Source organism: Equus przewalskii, chromosome 14, assembly GCF_037783145.1.
Source record: "Equus przewalskii isolate Varuska chromosome 14, EquPr2, whole genome shotgun sequence".
In the NCBI taxonomy this organism is placed as follows: Eukaryota; Metazoa; Chordata; class Mammalia; order Perissodactyla; family Equidae; genus Equus; species Equus przewalskii.
In genome coordinates this window covers 7,543,015-7,557,807 of record NC_091844.1, presented here as the reverse complement: position 1 = coordinate 7,557,807, position 14,793 = coordinate 7,543,015, and the positions used below count along the sequence as shown (strand labels likewise).

The 14,793-nt window shown below is 45.2% G+C and overlaps 1 protein-coding gene across 6 annotated transcripts in view; it reads left to right on the top strand.

The window, feature by feature from the left end:
* The first annotated feature begins 1,619 nt into the window (after positions 1–1,619).
* The window catches only part of IL1R1 (interleukin 1 receptor type 1), a 76,482-nt gene continuing 63,308 nt past the window's right edge, over positions 1,620–14,793 (top strand). For 2 of the 6 annotated variants that reach the window (XM_008538460.2, XM_008538458.2), the window contains exon 1: positions 1,727–2,077. The gene's annotated coding sequence lies outside the window, so the exon portion shown is untranslated. Of the gene's footprint in view, positions 2,078–14,793 lie in introns of all 6 variants that reach the window. The other 4 variants (XM_008538465.2, XM_008538466.2, XM_008538468.2 and 1 more) reach the window with 4 other exon arrangements.

Genomic DNA, 14,793 nt, shown 5'->3' with positions numbered 1-14,793 from the left:
GCTGGCTGAGACCGGGGCTGCCAACCCTGGAGTTGGGGGTGGAGTTAGTCCCCCAAGCCTCATGGCTACTCCACTCAGAGCAAGGTGGACAGTTCCCCTCGAACTTTGAGGTCTTCTCAGCTGTTTTAGTGAGGTTACATCTTTAGAAATTTGTTGATTCCCCAGATGGCCTAAACCAGAACATCGCAGTATAGATGGGTTAAAAATCTGAGCAAAACCACTGCAAGAATGTTGCGTTAAACCCCGAGACCATTCTGCTCATTCTTAATGTTGAAATCCCGGTCCATGGCCAGAGTGGAACATTTGTTTTCACAATTAAAGCTCATTAACTTGCCAATTAATCAGGGCTACGTGGTAATCACCTAGAATGGGAAGGAGTTCTGGGACACCCTCTGGAAAGAACATCAAGAAGGGCGAGGAAATTGCTCTGTTCCCAAATAAAGAGCACTGATCCCAGGTGAGCTCAAAGAGTGATGCCAGACCGGCCTCCACCTCACTTGGCTAAGGGATCTGGCGGAAAGTACTCATTTTTTCTATGTCTCAGTTACCTTATCTGGAATGGACAGAATCTAAAGCATTTATATTTCCTAGAAAAATGCCCGATGTCTACTAAGTGCCCATTCTTGCTGTCTCTGTTATTGTCACGGAGAGAAGACACTGGTTCAGAGCAGGGAGACCCCCCCTGCAGGGTGCCTCGGGGTGTGGGGGGGCGCTGCTTGAGCGAGCAGTAGGGAAGACCAGAAGCAGGGGGAGGGGGCAAAGCGGGGGAAGTGTTGCGTGTGTGGGTGGCGTCACATCCAAGAGGATCAGGAGAGATTGTGGCAGGATGATGGCTGCACAGCATGTGCATGCAGTGCTTCGAACAGTGTTTTCTAGAGTCGGTGGGTGGCCCATCGAGACTGGCACAAAGGGTTCTTGTGAAAGGCAGCGGGAACAAGGTGGAGAGGTATGTTGAGGCGCACTGGTGGAGGGCCTTGAATGTCAGGATAGGAGATTTGGCCCTTTCCCTCCCTTGCTGCAGAATTTTGAGTAGCACTGTGATAAGCTGGACCCTGTGTGATGTTGAGAACGTCAATCTGAATGCTGGGCACAGGAGGGGCCAAAGAAGAGAAATAACAGAGGCAATCAAACAGCACCGTCTCTCCTGAACGGACCAGGCCACCCCTCAGGGAAGCCAGAGGCTCTGACTACAGCCCACATTCCCCGGCACCCTCCCTGCCCTGCCACGGCCCCCCTTCCCCGACACCCTCCCCAACCTGCCGTACCCTAAGCATCACCTTGCACCAAGGGATGATCAGTGGGTCTCCTCGTCTCCAGGATGTTGAGAAGAGAGCCTTGCAGTGTTCCCAGGGCCCATGGCAACGGTGATGGGCAGATCATGAAGACGCTTTGGGTCTGAAACCTGGAAAGAACTGAATTCAAGGTCCTGCAGCATCACTGGGGCTCGTGTCTGTGGACATGGTCAAAGAAGGGTTGGAAGATGGGTAGATGGGGAGAGGGTACCAGACTCCACTCCTGGCCCTGACTTATCAAGACTCGGATGACAGGAACCCATGACAGGCTGGACATGCTGGCAAGCCTTGTCCAGGTTTAATGCGAAGTCATATGAGGAGAGAGACACTGGCTTCTGAAAAATTAGAAGAGAACAGTGAAGAGTGTGGTGTTTCGTAAGGGTTTGGCACGTTTTCTGAGTGATTCTGGCTGTCTGCCTGGCGCTGAGTTTCCTGTTCATAGTTCCCCACATGTGTCACTGCCGAGGATTAAAGCCCTAACAGCCTCTGACACAGGCGTCACCCAGAGCCCGCTTTCTTCTTTCTTTTAGCCTCGGCACAGTTGGGTCGTCTGACAAGATGTGAGGTGTCACTCTCGTGCTGCAGGACCAGACCCAAAGCTCTTTTGGAAAAAGTAAAAGGGAATTAGCAACTCTATCCAGGCTTCAAAATGCACTTTTGTTTTTAATAACCGACATCAGCTCAGCTGGCCTCATTTGGGGGAAGAAACCCTGCGGGCTTCTCTGAGAGTTCCCACCACCCGGGGGGCCAGCGCTCGCACACGGCCCAGCGATGAGGAGGGGACGGTAAGACGACTGATCGCACTTCGGGGTTTTGTTTCTGTATTTTTTCCTCCCTATCTTTTTGCTTACTTACACAAGGATGAAGTATTTAGGAGGGGAAATGGAATCCGATACAACTGATAATGTTATGCTGTTTGTTGAAACAAGATTTTCAGGATTTCTCAGAGTTACATGGTTCTGCAGGCATATTTAACCTTAAGATGTGTCCGTGAGCCGTATTAAAAGATCACCTATGATTATGCATGCTATATTCTATGGAAGACTAACTATGAAATATATGGGAAATGTATAAACTACATACTACCTCTAAGCCATAAATACTGATGTGACTTTTGGTAAATTGTGAGGTTTAATTGAAGGGTATTGTAAACAAACTCCTTGTAAAATGCAGTTGCTGATGTTAGAATTAAGACATTTTATCACTCTCTGTTGAGCTTCTGCAGTTTTCGAGAGGCGTAATCTGGCCCAATATTTGGCTGAAAGCATTGCATTATTATTAACACAACCAGTGGTTGTTTTTAAGTTATATGTATTGTAGTAGCAAGACTTGTACATATTTCCTTCAGCATGGGCTTAACATGTCATCTAATACTCATGAGTATGTTTTTTCGGAGCTTGCAGGTGTGACGCCTATAGCTGAGAGGAGGACGGTGCTCTCAGGGGGGTGATGCACACTGCCTTGCATTCCTTATTCAACACCCTTGACCTCCATAATTCCTAACACTAGTGTTGTTGTGGGAAATAAGAAAATAGGACAGAATCTGAAAGATTAAAGCAAGGAAAGAAGAAAATAAAAAGGAGAACAAAATGAGGTTTACCGTTCAACTCAATTCAACTTAAAACTCCTCGCTCTTATGCAAAATGCTGGTTTGCACTGCGGCTATGAGGGTGTGAAAGCTGGATGGTGGGAAGGATGTTTCAAGAGATGCGGCTAGTGACCAGCTGGTTTGGTAAATCACAGTGTCAGCCTCAGGCGACTGGAGACCACGATGTGTGTGTTGGAGGCCGAGGCAGGATTTGCATTCACTGTAGATGCGTGGATCCGATGGGAAAGGCAAGAAGGCAATGCTGCCAGAAGGAGTGGGGAGCCTTCCTGAGATGACTTTGGCCTTCTGACAGTGGTGGTGAATTTAAAAAGACACTGTGGCCTTTCTCAATTCAGCAGGCAGCTGTTAATCTCTTCACCCACAAACCCTTTTGGGCACACATCTATTAGTTTACTTAGGAGAAAAACTTGACAGGCATGGTCGAGGAGTGGCTAAGATCCACTTCTAAAATATCTCCTTTAAAATGTACACAAGCAGCACATGCTCACTGTCAAAAAGAAAATTTAAAAAGAATACCTAGACATAAGTAAAAAAGATGAAAAAGAGAAACCTAACGTTGTGAGATAAACACTGTTAACATTTTGGTGGGTATATTTTTCTCTGAACACATTTACATTTTGAAAACACATACGTGTACTGTCCATGCTGTTTTATTACCTGCTTGAGCAATATATTGTGAGCCCCGCTAGTGAATTTCTTTCTGAAAAAGCTTTTTTATTTTTTGAGGAAGATTAGCCCTGAGCTAACATCTGCTGCAAATCCTCCTCCTTTTGCTGAGGAAGACTGGCCCTGAGCTAACATCCATGCCCATCTTCCTCTACTTTATATGAGGGTTGCCTGACACAGCATGGCTTGACTAGCAGTACTGCAGGTCCGCACTGGTGAACCCTGGGCCGCTAAAGTGGAGCATGCGAGCTTAACCGCTGCGCCACGGGCCGGCCCCTCTACAAAAGACTTTTTAATCATATTACACAGATAATTTACCAAATCATGTTGGTAGATATTTGCTTGTTTTCTTTTCTATTATTGAGATTACCTAAATCAACCTCCTTGTAGCGAAAGCTTTGCTTCTCTTCCTCATTATTTCCTTGGGATAAATTTCCAGAACAGGAATTGTGGGGTCAAAGGTGTGAGCAGTTTTGAAGCTCTTGATCCTGCTGCTAAATTAATCTAGGAAAGAGCTAATAATTCATACTCTCTCCAGCATGTAGGAATACCATTTTCCTACACTTTTACCAGCATTGAATTTTACCTTTTTTTTTTTTTTAAGTGTGCTAGTCTGATAACTGGCAAAAGGTATTTTGTTGTCTTAATTTGCTTTAAAGAAACCCTTTGTAGGGTCTGGCCGCATGGCTTAATGGTTAAGTTCGCGCTCTCTGCTTCGACGGCCCAGGGTTTCACCGGTTCGGATCCTGGGCACAGACATGGGTCAGCTCATCAGGCCACGCTGAGGCGGTGTCCCACATACCACCACTAGAAGGACCCACAACTGAAATATACAACTATGTACTGGGGGCATTTGGGGAGAAAAAGCAGGAAAAAAACCCGAAGATTGGCAACAGTTGTTAGCTCACATGCCAATCTTTAAAAAAAAAAAAAAGCCTATCTATTAAAAAAAACAGAAACCCTTTGTAAAGCCTTCTGGCTTCCTATTCTGCCCCTTTGGGTTCAGTTTCTTGTCTTTTTGGGTCACTCATTACCAAAGGCAATAGTTTCCTACAGTAACTTACGCCAACCTAAATTCTGAGGCCTTTGACCTCGTTTCACGTCTGTTAGCGAGTCGGCTGAGAGTGGGACTGAATCAGATACTTTTGCTGAGGCTTTGTACGTTTTGAACAACCTAGGGCAAATCTCAGTCTTGATTATTTTATCTCCTCTGTATCTCTAAAATCTAGAGATAAGGACTACCCTTCCGCTCCACCACGCGATCATGCTAGGAACATAAAGGGCAGAGATGGAGGAAAGTCCTTGGAATAGAAAAGAAGTAAAAATACAAAATGGTGCTATTAATATTGTTGTTACTAAGAAGTTTATTTATATTCTCAGCTTATAAAGTACATAGTTTTTGGAGAGCTGCATGCTGAAATTTTGACGATGTCTTCTAATTCTAAACTCGGAAGGGCTGGGTGTGTGTTGCAACATTTTTCTTGGTTCTTCAGCAGCAGTGTTTGCTGGTTCCAGTAGCACGTGAACATACTTTAAAAACAGATTTTATTTTGTTGCTTATGTATCTCACTTGCATACAGGGCAACACGCCTTTCCTCTCACATTGCATTGTCATCCTCCACCTGCTTTGCTCTGATCCCCAGTGTGAGCTTCTTAAAAGTGGGAACTGATTTTACGTGTGTTTCTCTCTCCAGGACCTGGTCTGGGGTCTGACACCCTGTGGGGACTCAATAATGTTTCTTGAATGAGTCAATGGAAGGGAGCTAGGAACATTTTTATCCAACTCTGCGAGGAAAGGAATATCCCAAAAAGGAATCGCAAAGAATTTTAAAAATGGAGCTTTTCTGGGGCAAACTGATTATATTCTTTGTTTAGTTTAATTTGGGTTGGTTTCAGTTTCCACTGAGTAAATCTTTAAAGCTCTCAGTGGATATTGAGCAAATGAATACAAGCCAAGGGCAGAACCAGAAAAGTCGAGACCACAGCTTTTGCAAGTGCGAGTCTCTTGGATTTGGCGTGGGTGTGAAAAGCTTTACCGGGAGTACAGAGTTTCACTCTTACCTCCAACTCGGTGCCAGGCTGTTAAAAGCAAGACCAAACTGACATTTAGCGATGGTTAAAACTTGGAACTAAGTAAATAATGATGATGGCTAATACTTAATAGAGCGCTTACCATGTGTGAGATTTGGTTTCAAGTGCCTCGTCAACGAGGTAGTCAGTATTATTATCTTATTTTGCAGATTAAGAAACTGAAGCACAGAGAAATGATTTGCCTGAAGTCAAACCAGTAGTTAGTGCACAACTGGGATTCGTGATGCAAACCATCTTCCTCTAGAGTCCATGAGTTGGGGAGGGCAGGAGTGACTGAACTTTAGAGGCAATGACACATGGTTTTTGGACAGCTGATGGTGTTTGTGCTGTTCATTTGGGTCGCCTTTCATTGTGTTCTCACCAAGGAGCATACACTGTTCTGGGTTCTTTGCATTGAACACCTCTAATCTTTCTCACAACCTTGCAAGATTGGTATCATGATTCCAGCTCCAGGGCCAAATGCAATGAGACTCTGAGAAGCTCAGCAAGTGGCCCTGAGGTGCCAGGTAGGGATGAGCGAGCCATCAATCTACGTCAAGTCTATCGCTTTCTAGCCCATGAGTCACACTGCGCTGGACAATTGAGTGCTGATGTGCTTGGTTCTTCCCTCCAAATGTGATGAGTCCAGTTCTGCTGCATTTGGAGGTGTTGGTCCTGGAAACTCAGCCAAGCCATCCCCTCACTTGGGGGTTCAGTGGGGGCTGCTCAGCCTCAGTCTCCCTGAATTATGTGGGTCAATATGAAGTGGCACCTGGAGCTGATTTTCAGGCTGGATGCTCCCTGGCAGGACCATCCAATTCTGCATGTCAACCTAGACATGATGGGGGTTTGGAATATGTAGGGACACTTTCTTTACACTTCCTGTCCATTGAGCCCTCCATTCTGCACCAAGGACGTCTCCGAGGAGGCTGGGATGGAGCATGGTGAGTACAGTGTGGGAGCAGAGGCCCTCTCTGCTTCCCCTGGGCAACTTATTTTTCTTTGCTTAGTTGTCCCAGTTACAAAATGGAGATAAGAGTATAAATTAAAACGGTATTTTACTTGTTTTTCTGTTAAACTTCTTGGTAAGATTTTGGGATTTTTAATTTTTTAAACAGCTAACACATGATTGATTTACTTTTGAACAGATTACACAATTTAAAAGGCTGTTTAGTGAAGTCTCTCTCGTTCTTCCCTTTTCCCAGCCATCTGTTTCCCTCCTTCTCACCAATAGGTAACTGTTGTTAATAGTTTCTCATATTTTCTTCTACTTCTTTCACACTGTTGTAGAGTTCTCCGGTGAAACGGAGTCAATAGGACATACAGCTCTCTCTCAGAGGAGACTGATTGTAAGGTATTGGCTCATGTGGTTACGGAGCTGAGAAGTCCCACAGTCTGCCGTCTGCAAGCTGGAGCCCCAGGAAGGCCGCTGGTGTAGTTCCAAGGCTTGAGAGCCAGATAGCCAGTGGTGGAGATTCTAGTTCAGATCGAAGCTTGAGGACCAGGAGCACCAAGGGCAGGGAAAGGATGATAGGTCAGCTCAGGCGGGGTCAGACAGAGTTAGTTCAGCCTTTTTTGATCTACTTAGGCCCTCAACATATTGGACGATGCCCACCTACATTGGAGAGGATCATCTGCTTTACTCGGTCCACCAGTTCAAAGGCTAATCTCTTCCAGAAACACCCTCAAAGACACACCCAGAAATATTGTTTAACTAGGTGTCTGGGCACCCCATGGCCCAGTCAAGCTGACACATCAAATCAACTGTCGTACACACTAACAGCATACACTCTTCTGTCCCCTGTTCCGTAACTGTATCTAATCAGCTAGATAATCTTTTGGTGGACTTTTAAGTTGTTTGCAATCTTTTGCTATTACAACCAATATTGCAATGTGTAACAGCCTTGCCTGGGTCATTTGGCAGAAGCGCAAGCAAGTGTATTTGTTGGCTAAATTCCTAGAAGCGGAATTGCTGGATCAAAGGCTATGTGCATCTGTGATTTTGAAATATATATTTCAAAATTGCCCGCCCACCTCCCACCAGGTTAGAACAATTAACAGCTCCACCGGGAAGGTCTGAGAGAATGTTCCCCTACATGCTTGTCAACACAGTATGCTGGCAAACTGGTTTTTATTAAACTTTGATGGTCTTATAGGGGGAAGAGTTTAACTCACTGTGTTTTTAAAATTTTCATATCTCGTATCATGACGGAGGGTTTTTCTGGAGGGAGACAATTTTTTTTAGAGTAGTTTTAGGTTCACAGCAAAATTGTATAAATTACAACTGATGAATCTGCCTTGACTCATCATGATCCCCCAGAGTCCATAGTTTACATTAGGGTTCTCTCCCAGTGGGGTGCATTCTATAGGTTTGGACAAGTGTATGATGACATGCATCCACCATTATAGGATCATACAGGGTAGTCTCACTGCCCTAAAGATCCTCTGGGTTCCACATATTCACCCTCCCCTCAACCCCTGGCAACCCCTGGCAACCCCTGGTCTTCTTACTGTCTGCACAGTTTTGTCTGGATGGACCACAGTTTATCCATGCACCTACTGAAGGACATCTGGGTTGCTCCCAAGTTTTGGCAATTATAATTGAAGCTTCTATAAATATCCATGTGCATGTAAGTTTTCAACTCCTTTGTGTAAATACCAAGGAACGAAGTTGTGGAATCGTATGGCAAGAGTGTGCTTGGTTTTGTAAAAAACTGCCAAACTGTCTCTAAAGTAGCTGTACCTTTTTGCATTCCCCCCAGCGACGAATGAGAGTCTTTATCGCTCCATGTTCTTATTGGTATTTGATGTTGTCAGTGTTCTGGGTTTTGGCCCTTCTAATTGGTGTGTAGTAGTATCAGTATTATTTTAAAACCATTTGTGATCATAGCTTCTGGTTTGTTCAATGATTATTTTTTAAGGCTTGGCTGTGTGTACAGCCACAGGATGCCACAGTGGGGGAGAGAGATCTGCCTGCTGCCTGCAGGGGTCACAGAAAACAGCCAGGCAGCCGCAGGAGTTGCGTACATGGCGATCAACATTATGAAAGAGACACATGGCTGCTGAGACACTGACTGATGAGCCAAGATCTGCGTTAGCCTGGTGACGGGGAGCTCTGGTGGGGGAGGCCTGAGGTCTGAGGCTTAAGGCGACAGCAGAGGGACAGCAGCCTTAGAGCCCTGTTGCAGGAGCAGCAAGAAGGTCTGTGCATGGCTGTCTGAGTGAGGGGGAGGGAGGTTCGAGGTGAGCTTGGAGACAGACACACGGCCTCATCACTGTGGGCAACTGGGTCCATGGCAAGGAGTCTGGACTTGCTTCCGAATTTCTGGTAGCCTTCAGTCACAGGCTGGGGAGATGGTGCCAGGCTGTAAAGGCTTACCTCATAGACCCTACATGCTCACCTGTATGATATTGTGGAGGGGCAGTTCCTATGCACAAGCACTATGGGTGTCATTTTGTATTTGTCACAAAAGGTTGTGGCAGGGGTGACATTCAGCATAGGGCTGGCATCCAGGACATTGGACTCTCTTGCCCAGCCCTGAATTCTTGTGTGTGTGACAAGTGGCAAGAGCTTTGCCTAAATATGGCCATGGAGACATTCTACCTGTTGCAGAAATAAAACTCAGTTTACACAGGGCTTTCTTGTTCATTATCTCACGTATTACTAAATGAACTGATCATTTCGACAAACTATTATCAAGTGTCCAGTCTGGGCTAAGCTCTGCATGAGCTGCTGATAGGGTGGGAGAGGAAGAGGAGGTGGGAGGGAAAACACAAAGATGAAGAAAATGCACAGCAGCTTACAGCCTCGTTTCAAGACAGAATCAAATGTCAGCAGTCAAAGAGAAGGCAGGAAGGGGACAGTGAAGAGGGCCCAGGCACTTCCAGGGGCCTGACGAGAACTCTGGCCCTGCAGTGTGGGCCACTTGCAGAGCTGCCCCAGGGGCCTGCCTGGGGACCCTCCGGGGAGGGAGCTTCTCTTAACATCCTTCTCTGGAGGTGTAGGCAGGGTTATCATTCTAACTGCAGAGGTGAAGAAATGAGAGCTTTCCTCAAGACCACTGAGTGGGCAACAGGGGAGCTGGGCCCGTCCCCTGAACTCTGAGCTCTCTGTGCTTCAGAACAGAGCAGAATTCCTGTTTAACATCTGGAAAAGGCCCTAAAGAAAGGATCTCTCTCAACGACCCCTCTGGCCCTCTGCTTCCATTATCATGAGTCTGTAGCATTGGCAGAGCCCTGCAGAAGGGGTGTGGACTGGACACAACCTCAGGCGGCTGAGGGTAAGGCTCCAAGCTGAGAGAGGCTTCCATCTTTGAAGAAACATAGGGCATCGAGACAAAGTATTGTTGTTCAGTCTCTCAGGCCCATCTCTGTGGCACAACTGGTCATTTGTGGCCATAGCAGAGTGGGGTTAATGTGTGTATGGGTATGTGTGTGGCAGCTGGGGTGAAGGCCTCAGGAGCTGCCGGCCCTGACCATGTGCTAAGGGTGCACGTTTCCACAGATGTGGGAACATCTAGGCAGGAAGCGGGAAGGCTCTGAGATCAGTTACAACCTCAGGGAGCTCCAGCTCCTGGTCCGGGGAAAAGAGGACACGGTTCATTTCTGAGAAGAAGGGACTCCATGGGTAAATTCTAGGTGCTCAATCTGGACAGAAAAGCCCAGGCGAATGCAAGATGGGTTGGGGCTGGCGTTTGTTGAGTGATGATCATAGGTAAAAGAGGCAGCTGAAGGAATATTTACAAAAGAAAATTCCAGAGACATATTTATAAGCCTTGATATGTATCTGTGCTAATCACAATTGAAATGAATATTTCAGGATTCATGGATTTTTAGGCTTTTGGTTTTCCGATATCTGTTCTTAATCTGTCCACAACAATGGTATGACTAGCTCTAAAGACTAAAATTTTAGTGAGGATTTTAGCGAATTTGCTGTCTGAAGCATTCAGACTTTCCCCAAACCCACGAAGAGATGAGTGATGACGTTGGTACAGAACTAGGCAATGGCATGTTTGTGTCTCTTGTAGATGTTTGCCTTTGAGTCCTTTGACGGGAAATTATTGGAAGTGAAAACACTTCTAAATTATCCCCTGTCTTTTTTCTAAACATGCTGAACCTCTTGACAGTGAGTCCTTTCTGGGGTGAGGTAAGCAGTGTTGCTTTTGATGACTGTAGCTACTCAGTCATTTATGCCAACAACATAGTCCAACATGGGCCACAAAACCAACACATTCCAAAGCCATGAGTGTGCTCCCCAAAGCTTGGTGTTGCTTCCCTAATTCTATTCCTGGAGTTAGCAAGAGGGTAGAACTTGACTGAAAATCCTGGGGTAACTTTACTTGGACCATTTATTACCTGTGATTTCATTTGCTGGCCCTTTGATCTCTTTGTTCTGGGATGATTAGCAGCCGTCCTATCGTGGAGATGCCGGTGGTGCTGGGCCTCCCTACCCAGGTACCAGCCTTGCCTGGCAGTTCTTGAATGAACCAGAATCGGCAGTCTTTCATCTGTCTCCTCATGACAATGTCTAGGTGCTTTTCAGACATCATCTGTGTTCCTTACGCAGGTTTTATTGTTTTTAATTTGTCTGGAAGGGAACTGAGGCCCAGAGATACGCAGTTTCTTGAGACTGTAGCAAATGAATAACAGAGACAGTATTTGAACACAGATCTGTGCCCCTCAAGCCTCTTTACATCTCATTGTGCTGAAATGATAAGGGGGCTTGACAAAGAGAAATAGTAGTTCATGAAATGGTTCCTTTTAAGACATGGTTGAAGTAGTCAAACTTGTATGAGTGATGAAGTTCTTCAGAGCTCACTCACATGGAACACTTGAATAAGGCTGCCGTCTACCGCCTCTGATAGGAATTTAGCATCCAAACTGACACATGTGATCTGTAAGCTAGCTTTTTAAAAAGGTATTACGTACAAAGTTTATTTTCTAGACTCTGAAATGATCAGTAGATAATATTTAAGCCAAAATCAATACAAAGAAAGTACATGTAATAATAAAGTACAAATTCAACTATAATAGGGACTTGATAGATATTTCTCTGGAATGATGAAGCAGACCCTGTCTGAAGTAGGTGGGGAAACCTGGTTCACAAAGAGTCTCACCCGTCTGTTAAAGGATAATCTACACGTTAATAAGGTGAGAGATAAGTGCTGGCAAAGGTGTGGAGCAAAGGGGGCCCCTGTACACTATGGGCGGGAATGTCAACTGGGATAGCGACTATGGAAAACGGTATAGAGTTTCCTTGAAAATTAAAAGTAGAACTACTATATGAGCCAGCAATCCCACTTTTGAGTATATATCCAAAGGAAGTGAAAATAGGATCTAAAAAAGATAGCTGTACTCCCATGGGCATTGCAGCATTATTCCCAACAGCCAAGATATGGAAACAATCTAAGTGTCCATGAAGGGATGAATGGATAAAGAAATGTGGTATGTGTGTATACAGACAATGGAATATTAGTCAGCCATGAGAAAGAAGGAAATTCTGCTGTTTCTGACAATATGGATGGAACTTGAGAACATTATGCTAAGTGAAATAAGAGAAAGACAAATACTTTATATCACTTACATGTGAAATCCAAAAAAGATGAACACAGAGAAACGAAGAGTAGGGTGGTGTTACCAGGGGTTGAGGGGTGGGGGAAATGGGGAGATGTTGGTCAAAGGGTAAAAACTTCCAGTGTAAGATGAACAAGTTTGGGGATCTAATGTACAGCACAGTGATTATAGCCAACACACTGTACTATATACTTGAAAGTTGCTAAGAGAGTAGATCTGAAATGTTCTCGCCACAACAAAGCAGTGGTAATTATGTGACAGAATGGAGGTGTGAGCTAACTCCATGGTGGTAATCATTTTGCAGTGTACAAATGTATCAAATCAACACGTTGAACATTAAACTTACACAAAGTTATACGTCAATTATATCTCAATACAGCTGGAAAAGAAAAGCAACAAAAAGCATAATCTGTAAAATCATATGCAAAGATTCACAGGGTTTCTTTCCTGGATGGAAAATACATGATTATAGTCGGTGATAGAACGCGTACTTGGTCTTAGTTGATTAAAAAATCTCCTGTGAACTTGCCGTGACTACCTCTGTGAATGAATTTCCCTCAAGGTTTAAGCATTTCTCCAGATTAACACCATGGGTTACTGAGATGACTCAGAGAGAGAAGGGGAGGTTACATCTTTTCTTTTGTAATAATGTGGGAAATTACACCCACCATCACATACTGTACTTGAATATTTATCATCAACCTCAAATTCTGAGATTTATTTAACTGCGAGATCAGAGTTCTAAACTCTTTTTCCCAGTTGAAATTTTTAAGAAATTTGGTAAGGTAATGTGACGTAGCGTCCAGAAACTAGGTTCATAGGAAAGTGAACAATGCTGGTGGGGGTGCGGGGGGCGGTGGCGGGGACAGGTCCTTCCCTTCGTCTGGCACTAATATCCAGATCCTAAATGACTGTTCTAGGGAAACCTGCTGTTTGTGAGTCAGCCCCTGAAGCACAGCTCTCTTCTTTCGCCCGGCCCTGTCTGTGGGGTCGGTGTAGAAAACAAGTGTTGTTGTGTTAGTGGACCCACTCAGTTACATACGTATAGAACACACGTCTCTGAATCTGATCATCCGCCATGGTCTAGGCCAGTGGTTGTCCATCCCGGCTGCACATTGGAATCACCTGGGGAGCCTCAAAAAATGCTGAGGCCTGGGCCCCACCCCAAGAGGGTCTGATGTGTTGGTCTGGGACACAGCATCGGCACAGGGATTTTCAAATTCTCGCCAGGTGATTATACCGTGCAGCTGGTATAATGTGGTTTGAGAATCACTGACCCGGGAACTAGACAGCCATAAATTCAGTAAATTACCCAAGCAAACAGGAAGCTGGCTAGAAAAAGGCTGTCTGGAGTGATTGCCAAATCCTGCCTGCTGGGAGAATTTGGGTCCACTTCCCAGAAACCCTTGTCCCTGGAAGTTATCAAAGGCTCTCTATCCTGTAAGTGTGCTTTGAATTTTCTAAGGCTTGGCGGGCATAAGTAGTGTAAATGTAGCCACTTTCCTTCATTGGCAAAGATTCCAACATCTGCTCTGTTCAGGATAGAGTCCGTCAGAGAAGGAGCCTACCTTTAAGCATTTGATGAGTATCAGAGTAGGGAAGAACTCAAGCCCCACAAAGTCGGGGTTGCCAGTGCCATCAGAGGGGGGAGGGGAAGCCAAGGGGTAGGGATAGGGGCGATGGTCACCCTGTTCCCCTGGTTGGAGGGGTGGGAAAACGGTGTTTAGGACGGTCCTGGAAGGGTGAGGAGGAGGAGGGCATGAGCTGGAGGAGGAAGAAAGTTAACATTCTGGGCAGAGGGAATGAGTAGCCACTGGGGAAGCTGGCAAGGAGACTGTGTTTGACTCAAGCCTAGAAGCATGAAGGGCAAGGAGAAAAGTGTGTTCAAAAAGGTAGAATCAGGGGAGACCGAGGCGGGTCTGGAATGTGAGCCCAGAATGTGAGCCCTGGTGGTCTGGGCTTTCTCCTGGAGGCGGTGGAGCCCTGCGTGAGTGGTTTTAACTGCCAAGGTTGAAGCAAAGGGCAAATAGGGACTTGCCTAGCACTATTTATCCCGCTAATCTGGATTGTTTAGAGGAAAACAGTCAGTTTGACAAGATGGAAAAGAAGCCCATGTAGGTCACGCGTCAGTTTTGTACTGACAAGGTGGGTGTATCGCATGAGGGGGTTCGCACTTTTCCTAATTGCTGCCTTATTTCTCTCGCTTCTCTTCTCTAACTTCTAACAATTCCTTTGTTCCTCCCAGTCCTTCTTGTGAGGAAGAAATTTAAGAGATTTCCCCTCTTCCCGCACATGTAATCTTGTCATCTCAAGTAGTCACAAGGAAACTCTGAATATAAAAAGATTAAGTGTGCCATTAGGAGGTTTGATGGTTAGCATGTTACTTATGTAACAATTTTGGGTCATACCGACTCTTAAGTAAATAAAACCGTAACTGCTTTCTTTTTCTTCTTCTTCTTCAAAATAGAAAAATAAAATTTAAAGGTCAGCCAGATTTTGGCGTAAATGGCCAACATACTTCTGCAAATGATGTTTCTCGATTAATCTTATTGCATCTAAATGCTCGTCAGTGTATTCGGGGAA